The 17,091-nt window shown below is 40.3% G+C and overlaps 1 protein-coding gene across 3 annotated transcripts in view; it reads right to left on the bottom strand.

The window, feature by feature from the left end:
• The window catches only part of LOC135464575 (innexin unc-9-like), a 48,874-nt gene that overhangs the window by 21,781 nt on the left and 10,002 nt on the right, over positions 1-17,091 (bottom strand). Inside the window, exon 1 of one of the 3 annotated variants that reach the window (XM_064742007.1) lies at positions 4,954-5,086. The exons of the other annotated variants lie outside the window; for them this stretch is intronic. The gene's annotated coding sequence lies outside the window, so the exon portion shown is untranslated. Of the gene's footprint in view, positions 1-4,953; positions 5,087-17,091 lie in introns of those variants that run through there. 3 annotated transcript variants of the gene reach the window in all.

The raw sequence follows: 17,091 nt of genomic DNA, 5'->3' as shown, positions 1-17,091 counted from the left end.
AGTCTGCCAACGTCTCAGAGGTGACCGCATAACAGATTACACAAGAAGTCCGACCTTAGGCTCGACCCAGTGTTGGGGTGAGTAGGTCAGGTGTGGCTTGACCCATGGGGGACGGAGACGTCCTCTAAAACAAAGTGTTAACAGAGTTCATTCTGTCACCGTTTGGGGTCACGCTGTCCGCAGAGGAGGGGTTGATGATCGGTTAATTTTGTTTGAAAAAATCTACCGCCGGGAAAGACACAAACGGCGATCTTGATTTAACAATGTATATTGATGACTTTCCATTTATATTATTTACACAGAATCAGAATCATGAAACTAAAGTCCCAACAAGTCTCCTTTTCATTCAAAGAATAAATCTAACATATCGGACGACAGTCCCGTCACATTCCCAAAGATCTCACATGGCTTTTTGCTTTTCAGTCGACTCCAAGACTAAATTTCTATACTGGTTAATAGTTAATACACTTGATCACAAGGTAACACATAGGCCTTTAGCCTGAGACAAGAGTCTTTCAATAGAACATCACTCCATAAACGGCTCGGTTACTTTGCACTAAATTTTGTCATGTTCACTTTCTTGATTAAGACAAAGCAAAATGCCCACATATCGATTCATACTACAGGTCTCTCTTTTGTATGTATGTATGCTTGGGGTCATTTGACGACAAGGGGTCCTATGACGACAAGGGGTCCTATGACGACAAGGGGTCATATGACGACAAGGGGTCACGAGGTGCGCATACATATACTCTGTCTCTCTTTTGTGTTTGAAGTTTAAGAAGCCAACTATATGAAGGAATTAGCGCATCTACGCATGTTTGGGCCATATTTGAAGTCGGCTGTATGTTTTAGGTTTTCAGCATATATGCACCCAACCCATTTGATTTACACGAGGTGTTGTAGCGTTCATTGATAACCCCGTCACATAATGGCCTCGCCTGTATAGAAACTCTCCAAGACCTAGAATTTGATTATGCTCATCTGGCTTGTGGCATATGTGCTTTGCGGGTTGTGGGGGGGGGGGGGGGGTAACGATTGTTTTCTATTCCTTTAAGTTGTTTGTTACAAGCTTTTATGTACACCGATGGCAATAAAGCGATTTGTAGTAATTCTACCATCTGGTGTTACGTTATCATCAGTGGTACACATGGATCCAAATCGCTGTGTCAGCGTAAGGAAAGGAAATCGGACTTAAAGTTACAATTCTACAATCTATGCGACAGGTCAAACTCAGTGCAGTTTTCATGCAGTCCAATGGAACCCAGCACTGTAATCTCCGTAACGGGGAATATAGACTGTGGCGGTACATAATATAAACAAGCATTATGTATTCTAGAAGGATGTACTCAAGCCACTTATATCCGTCTACAATTTAGTACACAAGACGTATTAACGTCCTCGTTGTGCAGTATATAATTTCTATTATCGAGATATTCATACACAGTATTAAATAATTACGTCATATAAGTGACATGGGGCATTGTGTACAGAGCAGATCGTGAAAGAGCTAATAAAGTGCCACATGTTTAACCACATGCATCCGTGAAAGGATCTAGCTGGGAGCGTTTTCGAGCTAAACCGGAACAAGACCACGTCGTACAAAGTCGGCATGTAGGCCTACCACGGCATCGGAGACGGCGAATCTGTTAAATCCTGAACGCATGTCCGCAGTCACCGCCACAGGATTTCTAACACCATTTATATACTTTCAATAGATTTATATTCATAAAAGAAGACGATGAATATCTCGATAATAGAAATTATATACTGCACAACGAGGACGTTAATACGTCTTCGAAAATGTAGGAATCAATACTTTGAGCCATCCTTGTGAGGAGGAAATCGGAAACCAGAGTAAAACACCACCCTTCGCAAGACATACCTGACACCCCCCGCCCTGACTTAAATCCGCACTCGAACGAACAACATCCGTGTTTTAAACCTCATATTGTTTAAAGTAATTAAACGAAATAAGCTATCTATCGATTGGCTTAAATACAATTGTATATCGCTCGTTTTGCTGACTGGAAAACTTTTCATATTGTCTGATACAGGTTATACGCCTAGGCCAAACCAAGAGATCATGGGACAAAGAGGTACATATAGTGTTAAGCAGGCTTTCATATACAAGCGAGTTTCATAACATAAAGGAAGTTTATACAGAAATAGCTACACGTCTTCTTATGTGAGTTTATTTGACTGATGTGAAAAGGAAATAGCCAAAAAACGACTCTGCCGACCTTTCATTGTAAGGAGTTGTCTACGAAACATAAACTTGTTAAATGTTCCCGAAAACAGGATCGTAATTACATCGTGTTTCAGTACCATGTTGATTTTCGGTCGGTTTACTAAAGGTTTAACGCTCACCTGTTACTTGACGCGAGAAACCGCGTGAAAAACAATTTATCTGCTGCTTTGTTCTCGGAGTATTCAGGAAACGTCACGTTTTGCAAACAAAGTTGCCGAACAACCTAATTCCTAATTATAGTGCTAACCTAACAACTAAGGATACGAGTCTCACTGCGTGCCTTATTAAGCTCAACAACAAAATAATTTTAACGACAAGCACATGGAACATTTGTAATATAAAAAAATCCTGAACCTGTATATATATATATATATATATATATATATATATATATATATATATATATATATATATATATATATATATATATATATATATAATATATATATATATATGGAGAAATTCATGTTCATCTCATTATTAGCTACATGATATTGTGGAAAACGAACTGACAATGCCCGGAATTGAACCTTTATCAATGGAGAGATCTGAGGATGTTTCATATCCAACGAGATCGAGTCGGGTGCCACATTGGAGAAATCCTGGCCTACAACAGTTGCATATATAGAACATAACATGCGCCCTCTTAAATGCACAATGCCATTTATTTGCATGATCAACACGAACTCTAAGTTACCATTCTATTACTTCATGACGTGTGTTGAATTTGAAATCATGGAGTATTTATTTTATTTATTTATTTGATTGGTGTTTTACGCCGTACTCAAGAATATTGAAATCATGGAGTAAGATGAAGACCAAAACTGCATTAGCTCTACATCTGTACACGTGTTAACTCATACACTTCGTCACGCAGAACAGGCGGATGTCCTTCATACTATCACCATTAATCCCATTACATCCAGTCTGTTTATCTATTTCACTCATTCCAAGAATTGCCAGATCACCAAAAAATCAGAGCTGGTATTATATTTTTTTACACTGTCTGTCGCGATGGACAACCAGCCCCGCCCCCATAAGAATAGTTACGCCCTCATATAGTCCTACCCGGATCTGATGTTGTTTAACGTGACTGCCGTCACCTAACAAGGACATGACGTCACCGAGTTTAGCCCCTCCCTGTCTCTCTGACCGGAACTATATGCGGTTGTGTTTCCTGTATGCATACACGTACCTATACGTGCACAACAAGTACACAAGAAGTGTTTTGATGTGAAAATGTGACCATTTTTTCACACTGAACTGATAACAGATTCAACTTGCACTATGAGCTTTTCAAGCAAACCAGGATCTTCAGATGTTTTCTTAGAACTGAATGTAATTCGTACAGCTGAAGTATTGTTAAATCTACAATGTGTTAAAAATAAAACACAATTCAAGTTAGTTTCCCTAAACCTTCACTTCACGACAATAATTTTATATGCCCTTTCGCATGCCTGCCTCTCAAAGAACCCGGATATTTGGAGACCCTACACGCTAACATTCTTGCCAATCATTAGTTATACTCTACTGGATGAATAAGCCACAATAATTTTTTTCTCTAAAACGCAGTATACATACTGTTCTGTGAGGTAAAATCTCGCACACATGCATCCTGCATGATAGCCTACCATCCGGAATTTCATCCCTGGCCCTGGTACATAAATAACTTTCCAACAACAACGGTAGTGTTTATTCGCAAACCCAAGGCCCCTTTGCGGGTTGTTAGGCGATTGGTTATTTGTTGAATGTCTTAACCTACAGGTTATCTGGAGAATTTATTTGACGAATATGTATTGGTTATCCGGAAAAGCATGTCAGTTATCATGTCTGAATATCATTGGATTGTTTGTTTGTTCTTTGGAAAAATTGTTAACTGACTGCTTCGTGACTGGACAATGATGTCCGTTGCCTGAAGAATATTGTTATCGTGAATGTATTGGTTGTCTGGAAAATCATGTCAGTTTATGGCTGTCTAGAAAATTGTTAACTGCCGGGTTCATGACTAGAGAATGTTGTTGACTGACTGGTTGTCTACAGAATACTGTCAACTGACGGGTTGACTAGAGAAAATAATTGTCAGAATAATTGACTTGTGGTCTGTTGAGAATGTTAGATAGGTATAGATGTCAATGTTGAGAATGTTGTCAATTGAGTGGTTGTTTAGAGAATGATGTCAGTTGACTGTTGTCTAGAGAATGTGGTTAACTGACCGGCTGTCTAGAGAATGTGGTTAACTGACTGTCGATTGAGAATTTTGTTAACTGAGTGGTTGTCTAATGCGATGGTGTTAACTGACTGGGTGTATAGAAAATGTTGTTGACCACACAATGGTGTTAATTTGGGCCTAGGAAAGCAATATCTGAGAAGAAATGTGTGATACTGGCTGAAATTTATTTTGTTCATTCTTATGGCCAGAGACTCACAAGGCGTAAGTATTTTATGACTACTTGCATTTGTTGTCTTAGTAAGCCATGGAAACAATGTCAAAAATAAATACGGTAATTTTTCTTGTTCAGGTCGAGGACAGATTGACACACTATCACACTGTCGGCTCTCCTGTGGCTGTTCTCTCTATGCTGTACGTCTTAATTATATTTCTAGTGTTTAACTATTCCATGTGAATAGCCTCTACAGTCATAACACAACATGGCGTAACGACACGAATCCATCCAGTGACATGCAACTTATCCACAACTTACCCGTATCGAACAAGGCTTCAGTTGGAAGTTAATCCAGACAAACACACTATGCCTTTGTTCTGCTTCACGTTCAAAGAAATCCAGTGTTATCATGAATCATATTCCGTCTGAAGTCTTCACATGTCCCCTATATACAACCGCTTCACCTACTTTTGAAGTCCACACATCTGTGTGAAGCTCATATATACGCTGAATGTATACTTCAAGATCGTACTCATGTCCGCTACACTGAACACGTGGCGCTGTTTTTCAACCAGCAGGGTTGTGTGTATGGTCGTCTCCAATTTACACATGAATGAGGTTCATAATATTTGGTCGCCAGTTTAAATTTAATGCGCATGTTAATAATTGAATCGGACATGACACCCATACCCATATGCAATAACGGATTCAACACAACATAACACGCCACGGTTTTACCTTAAAGGTGCTTTACTATAAAGTGGATTAAGGAACCTTGCAAAAGCGCGGGCATACCTTTACAAAAAGACTTTAGAGAAAGTTTCAATAAAACTTAAATAACGCCTATCGGAGCTTTGTGACTCTTATTCAAGCCGTATACCCACTAGCTTAAAAGCGGGGTTAAATTTATCATAGGAAGCGATATACATATCATGCATGGTATTGGCAAAGCCGATCTCAAAGGGCGAGTACGACGCACGTTTAAACCGCTTAGACATAGGTTTTGGAAGGGGGTGGGGGGGGGGGGGGGGGATTTGGAGAGGATAGGGGGCTTTTGAGAATTGTCGGAGACGTCGCCGAATGATTCATAAAAACAAAGTGTAACATTTATATTAAGCCAATCAACCATTACATACACCTGCCACCAAAAAACTACCGGGGCGGGTCATTACCAAAGACTTTAAAAATGGTACTTCTTGCTGTCTCGCTTGGCGCTCAGCACTAAGACGTAAGAGCGAAGAAACAGGGCTGGATAAACCTAGTGTAATCTGATAGGTGGGGTGTTATATCTGGTGTCTCGGCATGATACATCAGTAGCGGCAGTACTTTGGCAGCATGGACTCCCCCCAATGTATGTCCCACACACCTAATGTCTCCTCGTCGTCATTTGACTGATAAATTGCTAAGAAAGACGTTAAACCTCAAACATTCATTCACTCATTTAAACAACTACCCTGTAGCCTATTAGTAAAACAAACGTGTAAATTCTTGCAATATCCCGCAAAAAATCTAGGCTGTCTTGTCTAACTAGGTGAATGAGCCTCGTTCGAAGTTAAAATACCAAAAATTTAACTGATCGATAAAGAGACATACCGACAGACCTGCGCACTATAGGTTGTTGTCGCCTGCAGCTACATCGGGGAGAGGCCTGTGACAAAAGCATGCGAAAAATGCTTATATCAGCAGATTTATTTCCAGGTTTAGTTTTTCATATCGCTATAAATTCAATAACGTTTAACAGAACCCTTTTTTTTTTGGCTCGAACGTCCGAAATTTGTATATCCTTCAGATGTTCTTCACATTGTTACCATGCTACGTCAACAACAGTAAAAATACCCTTCAATTACATGAAAGCATATCTATTATGACAAGCCCATGCGCGCTTGGAAGTTGTTTACGCACTTGTTACAATTGATTAGGCAAGCGGTTTGGCGTCTCTCTGACCTCGCCTATAATTCAAATCGCTAATTACAGGTGTGTACCCCACACCTGGACTGGAATCTATGGTAGCTTAGAACAACCATGATGAAGTCCAGCAGATTTTGGCGTTTCATCAATATATGTCTCAGAAGACAGAGACCCCACTCAGACTCACGCAGTCATGCAGTGTGTGATTTTAAAAAATGTGATTTTAATAAACAAAATAAAAAAATATCTTCACACACAACCAGGGATATTTGGAGACTCAGATTTTCTTCAAACAAGAAAAACACGATTTCACCAGTTTCTAAATACAGACACGTTTACAGAGTTTATACAGTTAAGCAATTAAGGCCTGGTACTGGCAATTCGAACAAGCTTAATGGCCAGAGACGGCACAAAGAAAGAGTGACAGATATCTTTATCTGCTAGGGTAGAGAAAGGGATTAAAGCACGATGAAACCGACTCGGTGATTTACACAGGCTCTGTTGCATTCTTTGTAGGAATGCTCCAACGTCTCCTCTGCGTAGGTTTCCAAGCTAAACATCTACGTGCAGAAGAAAGTCTACACCAGAAATCAATACCACATGTTGGGAGAGTGCCAAAGAACGGTGAGAAAACAAATGCAAAATACAAGACAAAGGCAATCAGATTAAAGAGTACGGTCTTCAAACCATTATTTTGCGGGTGAAGATCATTTTGTAAGGGGCAGTCTTATGTTCTCAAGTAATTAGGTGTTGTTACAAAGTTGTTAAGGGTGGTGTTATGGTTTAATTGGATTTGCAAACACGGTTGTTAACCCATCGGGGTAAATGAGTACAACAGTATGTATTCTAAGGTGAGTACACTGGTGCATTACCTCTACGGAACCAATGGTCCATCTTCAAGGCTTCCACAGTCACGTGATTCGCTCCTTTGCACGAGACGTGAACGGTGTCACAAATGAAGGCTTTTCCCGTTTCTTTTCGGTTAAGTACTTGGCGATTTTTTGCAGAGTGTATTTAAAATTGACGTTTCATTATTCGGTGTGCTGGTCACAACGGTCGGATGGGTATAGTTGGTAGCAAGGGGGATGTTTGATCCGGTACATGGTGCCGCTTACATCGTGTTAGGCGCAATTCAAGTACTGGTATGTATGTACGTATGCTTGGGTTTCTACGTCGGACCAAGCCAGGCAGCAACGAGTACCATGTTTAAAGTATTTGGTATGACCCTACCAGGCTTAAATCTCAGGTCTCCCGACGCGCCTGAAATGTCGCGGATTTAGAGAATTAAGTTGCATGCTAAGTATGACAAGTTAGACACTACCGCGAAAAGTCAAAACATGGTGACTAGAGTAAAATTGACAACACTGAAGACGACGGTGTGGGTAGGGGTGCTTCAGTGGCAATTATTACATGTTCTCAATGTATCTGTAGAAATCAATCTGCGACAGAAGTTCCGGTCTGATGAGAAACTCAGACCACTAATCTAACCCGAAATGGTCAGAGAAACAACCATGAAATAAGCCCAGAAAGATCAGAGAAACAACCATGAAATAAGCCCAGAAAGATCAGAATAACGACCATGAAATAAGCCTAGAAAGATCAAAGAAAAACGCAAGGAAAGCCCAAAAACATTAGATAAACAACCATGAAATAAACCCAGAAATATCAGAGAAACACCCATGAAATAAGCCCAGAAAGATCAGAGAAACAACCATGAAATAAGCCCAGAAAGATCAGAGAAACAACCATGAAATAAGCCCAGAAAGATCAGAATAACGACCATGAAATAAGCCTAGAAAGATCAAAGAAAAACGCAAGGAAAGCCCAAAAACATTAGATAAACAACCATGAAATAAGCCCAGAAAGATCAGAGTAACGACCATGAAATAAGCCCAGAAAGATCAGAGAAACAACCACGAAATAAGCCCAGAAAGATCAGAGTAACGACCATGAAATAAGCCTAGAAAGATCAAAGAAAAAACAACGAAAGCCCCAAAGCATTAGATAAACAACCATGAAATAAGCCCAGAAATATCAGAGAAACAACCATAAAATAAGCCAAGAAAGATGAGAAAAACAACCATGACATAAGACCAGAAAAATCAGCGAAACAGCCATGAAATAAGCCAAGAAAGATGAGAAAAACAACCCTGACATAAGACCAGAAAAATCAGAGAAACAGCCATGAAATAAGCCAAGAAAGATGAGAAAAACAACCCTGACATAAGACCAGAAAAATCAGCGAAACAGCCGTGAAATAAGCCAAGAAAGATGAGAAAAACAACCCTGACATAAGACCAGAAAAATCAGCGAAACAGCCATGAAATAAGCCAAGAAAGATGAGAAAAACAACCCTGACATAAGACCAGAAAAATCAGCGAAACAGCCATGAAATAAGCCAAGAAAGATGAGAAAAACAACCCTGACATAAGACCAGAAAAATCAGCGAAACAGCCATGAAATAAGCAAAGAAAGATGAGAAAAATAACCCTGACATAAGACCAGAAAAATCAGAGGGACAACCACAAAACAAACCCAGAAAATGGTGGGAGTCGAGCTTGTCACAGTCATATAGGAGCAATTCTTGTCCATTCCTTTTATGCAAAACCTGAACAAGGCAGAACACTAACTTTCCCACAGCAAGCCTTAAGGCCCTTAAAAGCCTTAACGGCCTTTACAATGATATCACAAAACCGCTTTCTAATAATCTCCTTAAACTCTAACCTTAGCTAAGTACCTAGGTTCTAATGCGTGCCTTGAAAACAACATTGAGTGCTAAACTCCAGTTGCGCAATGGATTTATCTTAAGTTTGGGAAGGGTCACGTGACACAAACGCCTGTCGTCTGCTTTCTTATAGTAAGCTGGGTAAACGGTTAACCGATAAGATAGCTTTGGGAAGGAGACCGACTGTCGTGTGTGTGTGTGTGAGTGTGTTTGGAACAAGATACGAAACACGAATTCATAATGGAACTTTGTTTACATACAACAAATTCGTACAATACACCTGTTCTGTTTTTGGCCCCCGTTTAGTTTCGCCACAATATCAGAAGAGGAAAGCAATACTGCATAAGCCACAGGAATTTTGATTAACAGAAAACACTTATGAGAATCCGTAACTTTGACTTTGACATTTTCATTCTCTTGAGCCTCTCGCACAGAATCACAACATCTGAAAGATAAGCCGTACGACATAAAGCCTATTATTGTTTTTATTTTGCAAGGTCTTCAAAGTTAGAAGCAATCGATTGCTACCGTGAGAACTAGGAAGAAAGCCATACAAAAATATTACGATAACAGATTCAGGCTGATATGATTATGTAGGTTACAGATGATATGAATTTCGAATGCGTGCAAAAAAATTATATAGAAGGCATGAATATTTATAAGTTAAAAGACATGTCGTATCATGTTGACAATAAATCTCAAGCCATTGACGATTTTAATGTATTTCTTGCACGGGTGTTTCCCTTTTTATCACGGGACACATGTCTAGAGAAATCACTCCACTTAACCTTACGATAAGCCTGAACCAAAGTACCCTTGTACGGGGTTCGAACCCCGTGACCTCGTTGGCCAAGAGCTGTCAAAAGCTGTCTAGTGAAAATCTCACTAGATGTCACTTGTCCACGTATCAAGAACTGTGCTGCAGACACTAGACGTGTATTATATGGAAGGTATCAGTGGATCTGCTGGACCACAGCACCAAGGGCATAACTGTATACGCTGAGCCATTCTACAAAGTCAAAGTCAATATCTTATACCATGTGCAAGCCAGGACATGAAGACAGCTCCGTTCACATGTAAAATACAAGCAGTCCGCAAAGAGGTGCCTGAGGCCGACAATTTACTCCGTGTCTTAAGTCCGAACACAGTTTCTGAATATGGAATATAAATCACATTTCTTTCCCATCTCACAGGGGGTTAATTTATCAACACAGATCTGATGTGAAGTAGGTTGAAGGCCAACCCCAGCACAAGCAGTAACCTACATACTAAAGGGAGATAACTACGTCCATCGAACCTGTTGATCTTGTCTGTAGATTACGTATCGTGGCAACAAGTGCTGATGTATTAAGCATTGTAACCAGGTTTCAGAAGTAGACTTCAAATCCGACAATGCTTTGTTTTCTCTAATGTTAAGACCCCTCAACTTGGGGATTTCAAAATTAAGAATAATAAATAGGACACAGACTGTACTGTATCCAAATTATTATGTAAAATAATGGTCTTTTTGCTTCTGCCTGCACGTCATATGTAAGTAAGTGAGCGAGTCCTTGGGGTTTAACGTCGTGCTCAACAATTTTTTAGTCATATGACGACGAAGGAATCCTTAAGGTGCATGTAATGTAGGACGGATTTGCAGGCTATACAACATTACATATGTGCCCATCATTTTCGTTTATTTATGTTGTGCTATACGATTAAAATGCTCAAGATCGAGATTTACTAACCCTGCTGAAGCGATCGAACAACACAAGTTGTTTAGTGTTCAAAATGCCATTTATGACACAATACTAATAATAGTAATAAGGCAACAACAACTTTTGAGTGAGCGAGTGAGTGCTTGGGGTTTAACGTTGTACTTAACAATTTTTCACTCATATGACAACGAAGGAATCCTTAAGGAAGCATGTAATGTGCCTCCTTGTTGTAGGACGGATTTCCACCGCTCTTTTATCTAGCGCTGCTTCACCGAGCCTTACCGAAGGCAAGTAAGCCGTCCCGCCCGAGCCTTTTTACTGATACGGGTCAACGAGTCGTTGCACTATCCCCTTCATGCTGAACCCCAAGCGTAACTTCTTCGCTTTAAAAGTCTTAGGTGTGACTCGATCCAGTATTGATCCCGGATCTACCGGAAGCGGACGCTCTACCAACTGTGCTATCCGGGCCGGTTCAGGTCATATGTACGCTGAGAAGGTATATTTATCAAAGTTAACACATATGTCCTATCCATCGTCTAGAATATCTTACCTGGCGTTGGCTACCTTATAACTGAATATTTACATACATAAAATGTGCAGGCTAAAGACGTAGCCTTTAGTATACACGTTATTATTATGACCATATACTGTGTCATACATGATGAATATCTAGGAAGAATGAAAGAAAGGGGAATCTACATGTAGTCTAGATAGTAATTATTTATTTATTTATTTGATTGGTGTTTTACGCCGTGCTTGAGAATATTGCACTTATACGACGGCGGCCAGCATTATGGTGGGTGGAAACCGGGCACAGCCCGGGGAAAACCCACGACCATCCGCAGGTTGCTGCAGACCTTCCCACGTACGGCCGGAGAGGAAGCCAGAATGAGTATGACTCCACTGTACATCATTGTCCCGGGGTATTGCTTTTCCATCAGTTTTTCACGGGGGGAAAAAGGGTTAAATATTCAATTTCCCTTCTACTGATTCAGTTTACCTGCTGTTTGCGCTTTTTCTTGGGAAGTCTGAAACTAGGGAATCATGATGGTGTACAGGAAATAGACCGTGTATTTAGTTCGAGACAATTATAGGCATAAATCGCCTTCACAACTTTTTAAAAATCTTTTACATGGTGTGGAGGCATTACAGCGCATGCATACACTTGCGTTGTACACAACATCTATAGCTGACTATCTTTCGCCAGCCCGGGGTAAATCTTATCCATGTTGTAAGCCGTGACGTTTGTCAATTATTCAGTTTTATAAAGTGTTCTTTTATCTCCCTAGTTACGCAGGAATGTATATTATCTCTGAAAACCGGTCTAAAAACCGTTCTGTCCAGAATGTATATATAGTCACAGGAAAGGCTTTATACAGCTTCAGGTTAATTACGTGTGTGTAGGGAAACAATGGCAGTCCTTCACAGTAAATTAACTAGATGGTTAATTTGTACGTGGTGGTAGATCAAACGATACAACACCTGAGTGCTCATTAAACCCCGTTACAAAAAGGGTATATATATATATATATACATATATACATACATACTCCTATTATCTAATTACTATCTGTTGGTTAGCGCGCTAGCGCAGCGTAATGACCCAGGAGTCTCTCGCCAAAGCGGGCGCCCTAGTTCAAGTCCAGCTCAACTGACTGTCACATTACGATAGCCTTATTCTTAGTATTGAGCGTATTTAGCAAATAAGACGTAGTGGTTTTATATTGAATTCTGTTTACTTAGGCACATACTGTCTGTATGGTGTGAAGCATGTGAATTACATCCGGGTCTTGGACTGATCATTCACTAATATTATTAAACAAGCCAAGTGGCGTCCTACAGTTTATAAATACATGGACCTGTGACGTGAACTATGGTAAGATAGACCTAGATTCGAACACGCGACCCTTGGACATGAGTGGTGTGCAGCTAGCAGGAGCCGACCAGTTTAGCAGAGTTGTCAACGTTTTGTGGGGTGGAGTTGTCACGCTATTTGACGAAACTTCAAAAATAGCCGATCGCGATTCATTTACAAAAACAAAGATGAAAAAAGAAAACAGAATTTAAAAGGGCAGACGCAGTATGACGAAACTATGGATACAGACAACAGGAACCGGGTTGCAATGTATATTTAAAAAAAGTTGTTGTTTTTTTTCTGGCGAGCGAGGTTGCTTATTGGCCAAGCCGAGGATGACTTTTGATCTTTGACCTTGACCCTCGAATAAGGGCAATTCCCATGGTTATAACACGTGCTAGAGCTTCAATACCCCGGGACAAATAAATATTTTCTTCTGCTATATAGAATTTCACCAGAAATAATCAGGGTCATTGCGAGTTGTCTCAGGAAGAATTGGTTGGCATGGAGATTTACTGGGTGAGTGCGTGAATGGTGGGGTGGGGGATTCACGGGTCGAGGTAGGGGTGACGCAGTAGTCACCCGCATCAAGATTTGCTTGAAGCTTTTTTTAATGAATTTTTGCCAGAAAAAGTTCTGTTTCCCAGAGAACCATATGGAATCAATTACTCAATTTCGGGTCACACTTTCATCGTGGGGACCCAGCTTGTAACTAATGGGTTCTACACATAGTTACAAACACTGAATTTCATGAGCAACTCACATATCGCCCCATAACAGTTAAAAAAAATTCTATCCTTATTTAGTAAAAGATCTGATAAATAACGATATGTTTTGTTTTAGACTTTAGGGGTAAGTGTGTTCAATGACATGTGATGAAGCACTAAAGATGTCTTTTAAAATGTATTTGGAGATACATTATCTGTTCTTTTTCATTATTGTCTTAAATGACGTTCATATCTACTTTGTAGTATTCAGAATAAGGTCAGCATAAATCCACATTGCTAGAAAGGGGCATTTTTTTTACATCAAGAGTAATTTTGAGGGATTCATACGTTTTACTTTTCCTCGTAAGGCACAGGATGTGATAGGCAATATGAAGCTAAATGGGCGAAATTCTGATTTTTGCTGATTCCTCAAGTTCAAAGTACTACAGCACACTGAAACTATGACATCTAAAGGCTAGATATAGTCTGATTACTTTTCAAGATAGAATTTCGTACCTAAAAGCTATACTTTTCATGTCATGCTAAAATCGTCTTCATTGCCTATTTCACCCAGGTTAAATTCATTTTGTTTTCACTTCCAGTACTCTGGTCATGTGACCAAAGAGTGTGCTGATGATTGGTAGATCAGTTATGCGCGAGAAATTCCACATTCCACAAGTTCCACATTAAATCCCAGCTTTTTATCAGAGTAGGATCTAAAGTTCATCAAGCGAACGTATTGAAGGCAAAGACCTCTAAATAGCGACGTAAGCACCACTAAACAGACTACCTAAACCTATACATAAATATATTTTCATTTAATTTTTTTTAGATGTTTGTGAAAAGAGTTAAAGGAGCTCAAATATTTGAATTCTAAGGTGGACTTTATCGACCATACTATCAGAGGAAGTTTATCCAATTACTACACTACACTGAATGTTGTAATAACTTTTCATCCATGAGTGATGGTTACTGAAATAATGTTCCCAAAAATTCCTTTCTGCTAGTGAACATGAAGAAAAATAGGTGATGTGACGTCAGAGTTCCTAGATACCATCAGTATGGCTCACAGAGCCCACCATAGTTTTGAAATATTTGAATGCCTTTTAACACTCTTTCAGAAACCTGAAAAAATAAATGAAAATAAATTAACGCTTCGTTGCCTGTACCAAGAGCTTTACTTCATATATATTCTATCTTTCTTTTACTTTAACTAAAACTTTGCTTTCTGTCTGAATATGTAAGTATATTAGTTGTAACAAAACCTCCCAACATGCCACTTTATCTCAGTAACACAAACAACTAACTATTGTAAATTAAGAACATTTGTCAGGGTGAGAATTTCAAATCCTAGAACATGAATACTGACGTACAGCTTGCACGGTCGCTTGTTGATTTCTTTGCGGGTCACATCAACATATATATTCTGCTGACAAATTGATTGTTAATCGTCTCGATAAGCTTAAAGTATTTGAAACGTCCCAAATTTCAAGTGGGTAACTTCACTCTTCCTCAACAACACATGTGAGTGTAAAATTACACACCACTGACATGCAGAGTGCATGACGTGTGTGTAAATATTCCGGAGGTACTCTTTTATACCCAGATAAGTCAGTTTACTAGGTAGTAATAGTGCGTAATTTACACCCAGATGTCTTCCTGCATGAGGGGTCAAGTGGTTTACTTTTTGCAGTCAATACACGTACGCAGTTAAAATTTCGTGTTCGACGTCCGGAAAGACAACCAGGATGACAGTATCTGCTTTCCAACCGAGGGGACAGAACTGTTCAGTTCAGGATGCTGATACTGGCTGAGTTTACTCAGCCTAAGCTGAACACCATATCCCCCTGGGAAATGAAACCCCACCGCTTAACGCGGTTGACGCTGGCCTGCATGGGCGAGAGTAGTGGCAGTACATCAAACAATGGACAACGGTCAAAAATGGACACGTCAGCAAAATTAAGCGGGTTAGCTTGCAACTGTAGAAAAGCATATAAAGCTTACAATGCTGGGCTCATTCATCACATAGGAAGTCAAAAATATTGCGCAACTCACCAGTTCTGGAGGTTTGGGCTTGTGGATATATAGGCCGCTCTTTAAAATGTGTCGCCAGAAGTTAAGTGAAGTCAACTTTTAAGGGATGCTGCAGCTCGCTGGTTCTAGCTAGGGAGTGATATGGTTGTAAGCTTTAAGGCCGTGGGTCGCTCGGGATACAGGGTGTCTGTCTCACTATACCATCTGGGGAACTCGCTTCACACACATGTAGCCTGCTAACCAAGCACGGGGAGTGATGGGGAACCACCGGTAAGAGAGCTGTGTCAACAATGTCGCCGGATGGCGCAGACGTCTACAGAGGAACAATGCCGAAACCGTAAACCCAGAGCCGGTCACTCGAACTGACCGCTCTATCGGTCAGTGGGACAAAGAAAATGGGCAGTCACTTGGTCATGCTTACGGTTGGGCATGCGCTCCTTCCCGCGCACCCGGTTGCCCTAACGACAAGCATTTCCGCGCGCTCCGAGGGAGACAAAAAAAAAAAAAAAGTATACCCAACTTGCGCAGTATAACAGCGTATGCCGGCCTGGATCAGAGTATAGGGGATGAACTGTCTCTGTGTTCGTAGATTGGCTATTAAAGTTCACTCCTATAATCCCTTGAATGGTGGGTGAATGGATGGGTGCATGTGAATACAAGCTTGGGCAAAGTGCGAGACAAAGGACAGGGGCACACAAAGGGCAAGTGTGGCTCCACTGGGGTGATTAGGTTGGAGAAATGTGATCCTTAACTAGATCGACAGAATTCCAATAACTTTTAGTTCAACCTTACTGATACAGGAAGAGAAGACGACGAAACATAGTCAGCTGTGAATACACAGGCTGTGTGTTGAGTACAAGAGTCTTGATAAGGCCACATGAAAGTGTGAGAAAACTGTTAGACTGGCGGACTGCTTGTATAATGTTCCCCAAGACTGAAATCCCTATTACACCCCCTTTTAAGCCGTTCCGCTTCATCGCATTCCCAAAGCGACTTTGTTAAGATGGACATTGTGTCTATCACGTAAGGAATGCAATAAGACTCTGACGTCTTTGTCCATGTGTAAAACTCTTTGTCAACAGCCCTTCGTGGTGATAAACGCCACCAGGTGTCAAATGCACCGCGCGACATGGGAACCAAACCTTATAAACTCTTGGTTATTTTCTTAACGCTAATAAAGCACCCTTAAGAAGGATTTCTCCTTAAAACTGTCACTCGGGATAAAAGAGCTAATTTGCAATCCTGTTACGTAATCATTTACACAGTGGTATTAATTACACATGCATGTAGAAGACAATTACACAACCTCAGTGTTGTATCTGATTTTATCGTTCATCGTTTATTTAATTTTTTAACATATTGATTTATTTCATTGGTGTTTTACGCCGTACTCAAGAATATTTCACTCGGTGGGAGGAAACCAAGCAGAGACAGGGAGAAACGACCGTGGTGCGCAGTGCCCGCGGTAACCCACCGCCATTCCGCACGTTCTCGACAATTTAACTCAAGATGAAGAGTCGCAGCTGAAGT

Source organism: Liolophura sinensis, chromosome 4 (genome assembly GCF_032854445.1).
Source record: "Liolophura sinensis isolate JHLJ2023 chromosome 4, CUHK_Ljap_v2, whole genome shotgun sequence".
Taxonomy (NCBI): Eukaryota; Metazoa; Mollusca; class Polyplacophora; order Chitonida; family Chitonidae; genus Liolophura; species Liolophura sinensis.
The sequence above is the reverse complement of the archived record's forward strand: the minus strand, read 5'-3'. Positions and strand labels throughout refer to the sequence as shown.